At 48.0% G+C, this 12589-nt stretch overlaps 1 protein-coding gene across 1 annotated transcript in view; it reads right to left on the bottom strand.

The window, feature by feature from the left end:
* Nucleotides 1–12589, bottom strand: part of RTN4R (reticulon 4 receptor) — a 125151-nt gene that overhangs the window by 103460 nt on the left and 9102 nt on the right. The gene's annotated exons all lie outside the window — the stretch shown is intronic.

Genomic DNA, 12589 nt, shown 5'->3' with positions numbered 1-12589 from the left:
GAGTCCAGTAAGCAGTCTGAAAGCAGTCCCCTATAAAAAAAACTCTCCCAGATTGCATCACAGCATCATATGCTGTCAAACAGGAAATCCTGACTGTCATGATCAACTAGTAACTATGAAATGCTGTCAGTGATCAATTATGAAACCCAAAAATCATCACAATGGGATATTGGGTGAAAACATAGTCAGAGATTATCTGGAGAAGGTTCGATACCTAAATTCATAGATGAGAGTTTAATTCTTGAGGGTTAAATATTAAGTCTGTTGTAACAAAATTACATGGAAGGCTAACAACATTTATTTCAGCATAAATTTTCATAATTCAGAGCTCCCTTCTTAGAATACATGAAGATCTTGATTTCAGATTTTAAAAGAATTTATAGCCTTCTTTTTCTCCCTGATCAGGCCCCAAAGAGGCCTTTCAACTCATTCTTTCCTCCTCCACTTAAATCCTCACAACAACAATCTTATAGGTTAGGCTGAGAGACATGTCCAAGTTCACCCAGCAAGCTTCCATGGCAGAGTACGGATTCGAACCTGGCAATCCCACATCCTAATCTGACACTCTAACCGCTACTCAACACCAGCATGAAGATTTTTTCCTCCTTTGAATGATGTCTGCCACTGAGCTATGGCCTTTCCCCACAGGTCTCATGAAGTCCAGTGACTCAGTGAAACAAGCAGACCAGAGGCTGAGTAACCTGTCACTTAAGATACCTGGCCCGTGGGTAGAGCCAGAGAAACAGGTTTTGGCAAGCCCAGTGAACAATATGTGCAGTTGATACAAAAATTATTAAATCTCCCAGCCCAACCCCAAACATCCGGTCTATTGAACACAATTCCAAACTTGAAACCAAAATACTGAATGGACAACTACTAGATGATAGGCAGCCCTAACTGCGCGCTTCTTCTTTGTCATCATTCCTTCTGTGAGACCAGGCTGGGCCTGTGGCAGTATTGCTGCATAAAATGCAGCAGCAAGTCATGAATTGTGATTCCTTTGCAGAAGGGGGTGGGGGTAGAGAAGCTTTTCCAGCTAACAGAACTGGCTGTTCCGGGTCTAACCACAGTTACAGGGCTAATGGAGATTTTACAAGGACATGAAATCAGGGAGCAATGAATTATTAAGTGGCAGTCGACTGCATCCTCCACAGAGCTTTCAAGTAACGGGTGGGAAGTGGATGCCACTTGGGCCAGAACACAGAAGCTGCTGGGCACCAGAGCCAGCAATCAGGGGGCTTCAATGGGAATGTGTAGGGGAGATATAATTGGGGCTCATTTTCTCAACTGAAAGGTAGAATGTAGGTGGTGGGGCCAGGCTTTTGTTTGAAATTGCAGGAGAGTCAGCTAGGTAACCATCAGTTTGGGTGAATAATACAACCTATTGAGTTCATTTTGTTTTTTTGTTGCACATCTATAAGTACCTGTTCAAAGCTTATGGGGTTTTCAAGCAACAATGGCCAATGGGTGGTCTTTATTCATCCATCATATTTTAATACGGTCAAAATTTTGCTCACAGTTTTGCTTGCTAAAATAAAAATCTCCAAAGGTATAAAAGACAGCAATACCCAGAGCCAGGTATCCACTCCACAACCATGAGGCTATTACTGCTGAGAAAGAGAGAGAGATTTTTTTTACCACAATACAGTGTTTTATAACCTATGAAACATGGCTTAGTAAGTATACAGGTTATATGTGTGGCAAAACACCCCTGGCTAGCACCCACTTACACGTACACATCAAACTGCCTTATACTGAGTCACATCACTGGTTTACCGAGGTCAAGATTGTCTAATGTGATTGGATCTCCAGGGTCTCAGCTTGAAATCTTCCACATCACCTACTACAATTAGGGTTTCCAGGTGCCTGCCAGTGGCAGGCAAACTCCCAGGGATTTTCCCCCTCGTCTGCCGATTACCCACCGATCAGCTGGAAGGGGGCACACTCCCAGAGTTTTCTCACCATCAGCAGGCACCTCAGGAGCATGTGCCGTGCACATTCCCAACCAGCGCAGTGACATCACTTCTGGAATTGATGTTATCGCGCTATCCACGGGACCATTTCTGCGCTTCATTTGGGGCCAATTTGGGTCCCAAACAGGCTGAATTGGCCTCATACGGAGCACGGGAGCACTCATACGGGTGGTGTGGTGACATCACTTCTGGGAGTGACGTCATCATGCTGGCTCTGAGACACGTGCGCAAAAGAAAATCTTGTGCTCAACACAAGGTAAGTGCCAGGTACTCCGCCCTCCCAACGGGAGGTAAGGGGTACCTGGCAACCCTTACTACATGGTCCTTTTAACTGGAGATGCTGGGGACTGAACCTGGGACCTCCTGCGTGCAAAGGAGATGTCCTACCACTGAGCCAGAGCCCCTTCCCCAGTTCAGGCAGTTCCCTGGGTCCCTGACACTGGTTTTCATCACAGCCTGGGCAAATACCAAAGCCCAGGGAGAGGCATAGTGTCTATAAGGAAGAAGCCGCATGGAAATGTGACAGACAGGACTGGCTCCAGCTCTGCCTCTTCTGAGGGGAATGCTGGACCAATCAGAGTAAGAGTCCATTGGAGGGAAAAGGAGGATCTTGGGAGACTGACAGAGGGGGAAGGGTTTGAGATGCTGCTAAGAGAGGCAGCAGAAAGAGAGCTGGCTGTATATCTTTTGTCACACTGAAACCTTCCCTGTTTAACCCCAGTATGATTTTTAGTTTTAAAACTGCGCACTCCTATGTTCCTTCTTGTAAATAAACTTTTTATTTTTGTTTTGTTTAACCCTGGCTGGCCTGAAGTTGTTAGCTGAGGGGAAATAAGACACATACCCAAAGGCTCTGGTCAATGGGCCGAGTGAATTAAATGGTGGCAGTATATATTGAGGGAAAAGTAACTCCTGAGTTCCCTTTTCCCCAATAGCCCTGGGCTGTGGCTGGGTGAGGGGGAAGTACATTCAGGGCCGGCGCGCCCATTAAGGCCAGGTAGGCAGTGGCCTCAGGGCACAAGGGCACCGGAGAGGCGCTGGAGGGGGTGTTGGGGGTGGAGGCACGCGCCGCAGAGCTGGCGTGGCTGGCCTGCAGCTGCTGCAGCCAGCCAGCCCCGTACCGCCGCCGCCACACGCCCCCAGCCGGGCGCAGCAGCCACGAGCCGCTGCCAGGGCAGCGCACGGAGCAGCATCCACCCGCCACCCCAGCCATCCGCCAGCGAATGCTGCCGGCTTGCGCTGTGTGCTGATGTTATCGCGTGATGATGTCATCACACAGTCCGTGGGGGATTGCCGCAGGCGCCAGAAACCCTGGCACCAGCAGTGAGTACATATAGGGAACGGGCTGCCAGTCTGGTGGAGCCTCTGGAAGAAGAGAGCGGGGACCCTGTGAGGATATGAGTTAGGGCTCTCTGCCTGCTGTAGTGGAGGTTGGGCAAGTAGAGTGTGGCGGTGAACTCACAGCCTTTACCTGCCTGGGGGGCAAGGAGCATATAAGTCTTGTGTGTCCGTGAGGTGGAGTTTACCCATAGCAATATACATACCACAGCAATATATACATGCATTCTTCTCATCATTCAAATATCACCAGGAGCTGCAGCAGATCAGCTAAACATGAAAGGATCCATTTTAAGAGCAGACTGCAGCTCTTCTCACTACATGGGCCTGTTTATGAGGCTATCACATGAAATGGAAGATTTATTCATATGCAACTCTACTGCTGGGGAACCCATCCTACTCAGCAGACGTCGTGCACTATCTCTGTTCAGAGTCACTTTCCACCAGCCAGACCCAGAAATTGAGCACCAATCAATGTCTCCACCTGACATCTGGTGTTATTTTGCTGCTCTCATTTGACCAATAGCTCTCTTCCACTGCCACTCCATCTTATTGTACATGCAAAGGGGAGGGAGAGGAAATATGTTAACAAGGACTTTCCTGACTGCAGTGCCTTTTTCCTTATTTTGTAAATAAAATAAAATGGGCCTTTTACTCTATTCATTTGTATGGGTGGAGGGGACAGGGGCTGATGAAGGGGGGAGAACACAATTGCCACCAAAATTCATCACATTGCTCCCAAAGTGTGGGGCAATAGGGGAAGAAATTATGTCCTGCCAGAAGATTCCCCAATAAGCCAGGAGCCCCTGGAATTCTGCCCACCTATTCAGCTACCTCTGCCTCCATGTCTCACCCCCCCTACTACAGCCCCCTTGCAATCCTTTTATTTGGGGGGGGGTTGTTTATTTAAAATATTTGTATGCCACCTTTCTACCCAAATAGGGTGCCCAAGGCAGCAAACGTTAAAGCACTAAAAACCAATTTAAAACAGTATTTTAAAACTAGTTTAAGAACAATTCAATAAACACATGCTCAAAAACATAACACAAAGAACAGGGAAGAGGGCTAATAACTGTTATTGGGGGGTATACCTAGCAAAACAAAAAAGTCTTTACCCGCTAGCAGAAGACAACAATAGAGGGGGGCAGATGAATCTGCCTGGGAAGGGAGTTCCAAACTTTTGGTGCCCTAACTGAGAAGGCCCTTTCTTGTGTTGCTATGCATTTAGCCTCAGATGGTGGAGGCACCTGAAACAAGGCCTCTGAAGATGACCAGGTAGGTTCATATGGGAGCAGGTAGTCCTTAAAATATGCTGTATAGGACTTTAAAGGTCAACACCAGCACCTTGAATTGGGCCTAGAAGCAATTTAGGAGCTAGTGCTGATGAAACAATAATGGAGTGATATTAGGGCTGCCAATCTCCTGCCTGTGGCAGGGGATCCTCTGTTCCCACCTCCTCCCCCCCCACCCCACTTACCTGGCCAGTGGGGGGGCACGCCCCCCGGAGCACCCGCTGGCAGTGCAGCATGCCCCAGGCGGCGTGGCATGCCCGAGCCCTGTCGCAGTGCACCCCCGTGTCCCGCAACGAGCCCGTTTCAAGCCGAATCGAGGCCGCGGGGGAGGGGGGCAGGATTCAGCCCTTCAGAGAGCAGGGGAGCGCACGCCGGGCCACCCTTTGACCTACGTGATGACGTCACTTCCCGGAAGTGATGTCATCACGCATGTTGGGAGCACGCACGCAAAGGGATGCCAATCGCCACGGAGGATGAGTGCCAGGTTCCTAGTCCCCCACTGGGGGACTAAAGGGACCTGGCAACCCTAAGTGATATGATCCCTATAACTCATACCAATCAGCATTCTGGCCACAGCATTCTGTAACAACTGTAGCTTCTGGATGGTCTTCAAGGGCAGCCCCACGTACAGCACACTGCAGTAATCTAATATAGATGTTACCATGGCATGTACTACAGCAACAAAATCTTTTCTGTCCAGGAAGAGCTGCAGCTGGCTTACCCTCTGAAACTGGAGAAAGGCACTCCTTGCAAGTGCTGCCACCTGTTTATCCAACAAGAGGCCCACATCCAGCAGCACTCTCAAGCTACAAACCTCCTCCTTTATGGGGAGTGTGCCCCATCTAGAACAAGAGATAAACCATTTCCTGGGTCAGACCTTACCCTACCAGTAGCACCTCCATCTTGTATGGAGCACCTGGATTAAGTTTCAACTTGTTGGCCCTCATCAATCTCAAAACTGCCTCCAGGGACCTGTTCAGTTTCTACAGCCTCCCTGGGATCTGCTAATAGCATGAGATAAAACTGAGCGTCATCTGAATATTGGTGGCAACTCAGTCCATATCTCGATTACCTCTCCCAGAAGTTTTACATAGATGTCGAAAAGCATGTGGGACAAGAGAGAACCTTGGGGCACACAGTAGGACCGAGAATTCTCACACCATCTCCTCCTCACCTAGCCCTGCACCCCAGTTTCCAACCAATCCATGATAACTGACTGCCACCTGCCTTCCCCAGGCTAATTCCATTAAGACCCAGCCTGTTTGACACCATCTCCTGCCCATGTACACCAAGGCCTGACAGCTAAGTGGCAGAATCAGGGCAAGAGGCACCTTCCTCTCTGTGCATCAGCCGGGCCCTGTCAGCGGTGATGGATGAAGCCAGCCTCTAATAGGCCCTCTCCATATTTGTTTCCTCATTTGCAAGCAGTTCCTCTCAGTGGTTTCCCACAATCCATCATTCTTTGTGTGGCCAGGCACTGTAATTACAATTATTTATTCTCTCACTATTGTCAGAGAGATTAGTGGCAGATGGAGAGAGAGAGCACTGGAGAGGGGGAGGAGTTGCTTTGGATCAGCCAAAATGACACCCAAGCTAGGGTTGCCAACTCAGGGCTCGGAAATTCCTGGAGATTTGGAGGAAGAGCCTGGGAAGGGCAGCATTTGAGAGAGCTCGGAGGGAATATGGTGCCATAATATCTGCCCTCAATTTATGATTTATGTGGCCAGGGATCTCAAGATCCCACCTGTATGTTGGCAACCCAAACCCAAGCCCAAGGACATTAAAGGGTCACCCTCCTGTGTTCACAGCCAACATGGATCTGTTTGCTACACAGTGGCAGTCCCACCATGAGGCAAGGTGGGGAGGTGCAAAATGGATGGTACAAACAGATTGGATCCAGGGTCACAATCCATTGGGAAGTCCTCTCACCGAGGCCCCACTGAAATGGGGCAGGAGCTGCACAAAAGCATGGAGGGGCTTGTACAGGAGCACTGCTCAGTGGATTGCAATAAGCAGGTCTAAAGGTGCTGCGAGACCCGTTTTTGCCTTTTGCTGCCTCCAGCAGGATTCTGGAGAGGTAGCATAAAAATCTCCTATATAAATAAATAAATGAATAAATTTGCTGCAGCAGACTAATATGGCTAACCATCTGAGATCTTCCCAGTGGGCAGTAAACTACAGGTCAGCTCCCTCTCTCTAACGCTCTGCTTCCCTGGCCTCTTGCAGCAGTGATGAGGAGGACAACAATAAAAAATGAACAAGGTTTCCATGAAGTTCCAGCATGAAACTGGAACTTCATGCCCTGCAACAGAGGCTACGATTTAGCTTAGGGAGCTGCTTGGAATGGTGTGGGCTCATCACAGCATCGCATGGAACACTTGTTTAATGCTGGAGAAATGTTTTAACTCCACAACTGGAGAAAGGGATAGAAAAACTGCAGAGTGTATTCTGTATGATTAGGTTACCTCATTTGGTGCAATCAAGGAATGTATAGAGTTTTAAAACCTGGGAAATGATGCTCCAATCTATGGACACCTTTGGGAATGTATTGGTATAATTATGGTTTGTATTTCTGTTTAGGTGTATGTGTTATTTATTGTATGCATATCTGAACGATGCCTTTAACAGCAACAGTAAAGGAAGAAGAAAGAATGATGCATGCTCATGTCTGAGAGGGCACAGAACAGAAGTGCAGTGGGCAACATCAGCCACTGCAACTGAGTCCCCTGGGGACTGGGCAGGGAAGGTTTAAATCCTCATGAGCCTGCCCTTCTGCATGTCTGGTCTACAAAGAAGGACCTTCTGCTTATTCCACTTCCAGGCTTCAGCCAATTTGACCAAAAATGGGTCATATGAGGATCTGCCATTCTTACTAGTAATCAATATACTCCGTTGCCTTGTGTCAAAACCAAGCTAGAATGGTGGTGCCTGGCAGGGTTGCCATCCCCCAGTCCCTGCCCCCCCACCTCTGCTCAACTGGCCAGCAGGGAGGAAGGTACTAGGGTTACTGGGACCCTATAACCTCCCAGCAGGAGTGGGGGTGGGGGAAACAACTGGCACTTACCTTGCACTCACCTGAATCTACTTTTGTAGATTCAGTGCTTGTGCAATGATGTCACTTCCAGGAAGTGATGTCATCATGCCAGACACCAATGTGCTCCAATTCAGCCTATGACCAAAATTGACTCCAGTGAAGCACTGGAGCATGCCCATGGCCAGCGCAATAATGGCACTTTGGTAGCACACCCAGTGAGTGCTTTCCTGGGCTGCCCACCAGTGGTGGGTGATTGCCAGAGGGTTTTCCACTGTGCATACACCCGAGACCTTGCCCGCCAGCAGCAAATGCCTGGGAAACCTAGACAGTACCTGGGAAGAAGGCACACATGAAAAATGTGCACGTGCTCCCTCATTGAAAAATGATGTCATTTTTTCTAGCACAATGGGTGGGTGCAGGAGCACTAAGTACCCCACTCTCCCTGCCCCCACCAACCCCACCCTCCTGGGATTACAACTCATTTCCAGACTACAGAGATCAGTTCCCCTGGAGAAAATGGCAGCTTTGGAGGGTGGATTCTATGGCATTTCCCCCCACTGAGGTTGTTCCCCTCCCCAAACCCTGGCTTTCCTAGGATCTACCTCCAAATATCCAGGAATTTCCCAGTCTGGAGTTGGCAAGCCTAGCTGGTGCTGTATATCGGTAGTCCTTTCTGTGCCTGAGGCTGGAATACATATACAGTTCCTCAATTCCCCAAAATGTTCACAGATAAACATAATGCTGAACCTGATCCAAGTTCAACATTTTGCCTATTGAACATTTTCTAATCCTTTCTCCCCCCCTCCCTGCCTCCGGTCTGGAATGCTTCCAAGCTTGGGGCCTTCCTTGACTTGGAAGAATCAAGAGAGAATCGTTTTTTCAATAAACACAAGAAAAGGGTCTCTGCAGCATTCAATACAAATGGCTTCAACGTGATAAACAGCACCAGGAAAAAAGCAGATGTTTGTATGCAGTGCAAATAGACTCGGCGAGCGGTAAATAAAAGCTTTCAAAGCGACTCCCACCTGACAAGAACAGGGGCCGCTGTTGAATAGTTTGCAGACTCTGAGCGACAGCAGTGCTCTGAGCAGACGGACTAATGTGTTTCCTCCGAAGGGAAAGGGACAGACAGCCCTCTAGTGTAAAGAGGAAGGTACGAGTGTTTTTGCCTTGGCACGGGAAACGCTGTCACTCAGGAGTGGCATTCACAAGCCATGCTTCTAGGAAAGCGAAGCCTCATTGCTCTGAAACAAAGTGCAAGGATGCCAGGGTTTGCTAACAGATCAGTGGCCCTCGGCTTTCTTACTAGTTCCTAATGAATGAGCTAAAATTGAGTCATCAGACAAAACCCTGAGAAGTTACAAGGGGAATGAATGGTTATGCCTAGACTTGAGAATTAGAAGGCTTTAAATATAGACAGCCGATCAAAGCATTTGGATAGAAGAAATGGCTGGCCAGATCAAGCCAGGCAGAGGCTAGAACAGGCTGAGCTAGGTAGGGTGGTCAGAATGTGTGGCCATCAGGTTCAGGGATGGAAAAGGGATGCATTACTTCACACCATATTTAATTATCCTAGAGAATTGACATCCGGAAGAGATGAGGATGGCCACCAACAGAAATGTCTTTCAACAAGGATTAGACAATTTCATGGGGGAGGATAGCAGGACTATCTACAGCAATTAGCCACGACAGCTAAATGAAACCTCCAGATCCAGAGACAGCAGTCTCTGATTACCACATGCTGGAGTCAAGCAACAAGGGAACTGTAGCCTCCATGCCCAGCTTGTGAGCATCTGAATTACTAGTGCTGGAAACAGGATGCCGGCCTAAATGGACTCATCTGGCAAGGAAAACGTAAAATGTAATGTTCCAAGAGATCAAGATGGAGAGGTTGCACAGCCACTCAAGATCTGGTCCATCTGCAATGGCTTGTGCATATGGCCCAAAGTTAAGGAGTGTATTTGCATGGGACAAAGACCAAGGTCTAGATCCCACCTTCACAGCTGCCACTATGACTTAGGGGTATCCATGAGAAAGAATTGGCTGACACTACAAAGACATACTTTTGGCCTAGCTACAGGGTGCTTTGTTATACTCCTACACTAAAAACACTCACGGGCCTGATCCAAATCTAGCGATATGCAGCCAGTGGCTGACAATAATGAGTGGCTCCCAAGGGAGATATACATCCCCATCTGCTCCAACAGGCATATCCAGCTAGCTCACTGGGGCCCTTGTGACAGAGCACAGCTGCATCCAGATTGACTGTGCGAACGTGGATACATGTTTGCGTGCATGCATTCCCCTTGCTGGATGAGGACACTTGTGCTTACACCACTCCTTCATAACACACCCCACTGCTTTAAGCATGCCGAGTATTTTATGTTGTCCTCTGACACTCACAACCCTAGCAAAAGCACACACATTAAGTCCAATATGGAGTGTTGTCAAACAAGCGCACAAATTTTAACTACCAAAGAAATCTGCTGTGACATAAATGCTCAGGGCACTGTGTCAAGGGAAGCTCTGGGCTGCCAAGAACACCACCATTGTGCCTGCAAGCCTTCAGACCGTGATGGGAAACTCACCAATTTACAATATTTCCACCCCTCAAATCTGGCTTGTAGAAATCTGTCATTTTGATAGGGGAAACACACCTCACCTTAGACTAATCCATCACTTTTTACTTGCTTTTTAGTGGCAAAGTACGCAAATGAACGCCCTGAAAAAAAATGAAGAGAGAATCTCAGCCACCATATGGGGGTGGGGAATCTTTGTGCTTCCTTAGAATGGCTTTACAGAACAACAAACAAAATAAAAAATGTGGTGTGGTATAACCAATCCTCTGACCTCTCTGATGGTGACTTCTCTGATCCTCCAAGCAAGATTATCTTCCCGAGGTCCCAAGACCACTGGATGTCAAGTCTCAGAGGGAATTCCCTAAAGCCCTCTCTGAGGCAAACTTACACTCTCAGAACCTGGCAGGAGCTGTGCAGATCTTTCTGGAATGGAGCTCATATTGATCCACCTACTGTACAAGGACTTCTAAGGAGCACTGCTGGAGAAGGCAAAGAGCGCGATCTGAGGCCGTTCAACAGAGTTCTAGCTTAGAATTCTGCCCCTTTAGCATCTCTGCATCTCTACTTGAGGCAAGGTGGACCTCTGGAATTCAGAAGGCATTGGTTGGGATGATGAAGGATCAACTGAGTTTTCTGTGCAGGGAGAGCGGGTATTTTATTTTGCTATTTGCTATTGTTGCGGGGGGGGGGGGGTATTTGATTTTGCTATTTACTCCTGAGCTTGTAGCCTAGCACATATCAAATGCCATCCCAAAACTAGCAAAACCAAAAACCCCAAACCTTAAAACATAAATGTTGGTTGCCATTTACCAAATGACAAATTAACAGGCTGTCCAGGCAGCTACTTAATTAAGTTGGTCATCTGTAAAACTCAAATGGTGACAACGAGAATCTTATCAGGCTTCTGTGCCTGATCAGAAATCTAAGGAAGTAGCAGAAGAGTGCCAAAAATGTTCTCGCCATTGGGAAGGAGACTGCAGATAGCCAGCTTGCCGCACCGTTGAAAGGACACTTAGGAGCAAGCGGCCAGTTGCATTCACCCTCTTTAAGAATACCTTCTGCATCTGATAAAGAGAACTGTGGTTCTTGAAAGCTTATGCTACAGTAAAGTTGGTTAGTCTTAAAGGTGCTACTGGACTTTTTACTATTCTGCTCTCCAAGGTCCTGCACAGCCTAAGCCCGTTTCTGCAACCTGGAAGCTGCTTCTATTGCAGCACAGAGCACACCTCCCACGAATGCTTGAAGAAGTGGGATGCAAGTGCAACTAATATACCAGGGACCAGGCATAATTTGTGGGTCACCTGTGGGGTGGGGGAAGTGTTCACAGAAAAAAAATTGTGTGTCTGTTTGCAGACCTTCCCCCCTCTCTGTTCCTGCTTCGGAGAGATTTTCTTCTTCTTCCTTGACTGTTTCCAAACAGTCAGGGATTGTATCGCAATGTGATGACAACACTACACTATGAAGCCAATTGAATTTGGTGCTATGATGATCTGGCTGAGGAGCAAGAGCGCCAGTTGATATTGAAGGTGGTGCTTGCTTCATTGCATTGCACTCACTTCAAGCAGGCTAACGCTTTCATCCTCTCTTGCTGCAATTCTTGAAAGACTGACAAGTGGGAGGTGAGTTTTGTTTGGGGGGGGGGGGTTCCCACTGACACAAATGTTCACAGAACACTCCCTACCCAGCTGAGCCCTATATAGAGATAAGGAAAGGTAATACGAGGGGACAAGTGTCCGCAATGTCAGCTTTGTCTTCTCTGGGCTGAATCACCAATGCAGGGCCATGAGATAGAGGAAGGCTATCCAGTGGATCTAGGGGTAAGCAAATTTTGCCCCCAAATATACTGCCGCTCAGACCAAACCTCGCCGACTTTTTGGTTGTAGAGAACCCAGGATGACAGAAACAAGACTAGAGACTGCAGTTGAGGGGGAAGTAGAGAGCTGGTGTAAGCCATGATCAGAGACTGAGCTGTGAATCAGGATGCCCCCCTTTTGAAACTCAGCTGTACCCCTGGGTTATTAGGTGGGCTCATTAGATGGCCAATTTAGTATAGTGGTTAAGAGTGGCAGGACTCGAACCTAGAGAACTGGGATTGATTCACCACTCCCCATCTTGAAGCCAGCAGAGTGACCTGGGTCAGTCACAGCTCTTTCAAGGCTCTCTCAGCCCTACCTACCTCCCAGGGTGTCTGTCGTGAGGATAATAATAACACACTTGTTAACCGCTCTGAGTGTGGCACTAACCCGTCCTGAAGAGTGGTATATAAGCACAAGGTGGTGGTGGTGGTTGTATCCCACCTCTCACTTCACCTTGCCACCCACAATATCAGGGTAACACTAGCAACCTGCCAAAGAAATATGTTGTAAAGATTGC

The sequence above is a fragment of the Eublepharis macularius genome, chromosome 13 (genome assembly GCF_028583425.1).
Source record: "Eublepharis macularius isolate TG4126 chromosome 13, MPM_Emac_v1.0, whole genome shotgun sequence".
Classification (NCBI taxonomy): domain Eukaryota; kingdom Metazoa; phylum Chordata; class Lepidosauria; order Squamata; family Eublepharidae; genus Eublepharis; species Eublepharis macularius.
Note: the sequence above shows the minus strand (reverse complement) of the source record. Positions and strands in the feature narration are given on the sequence as shown.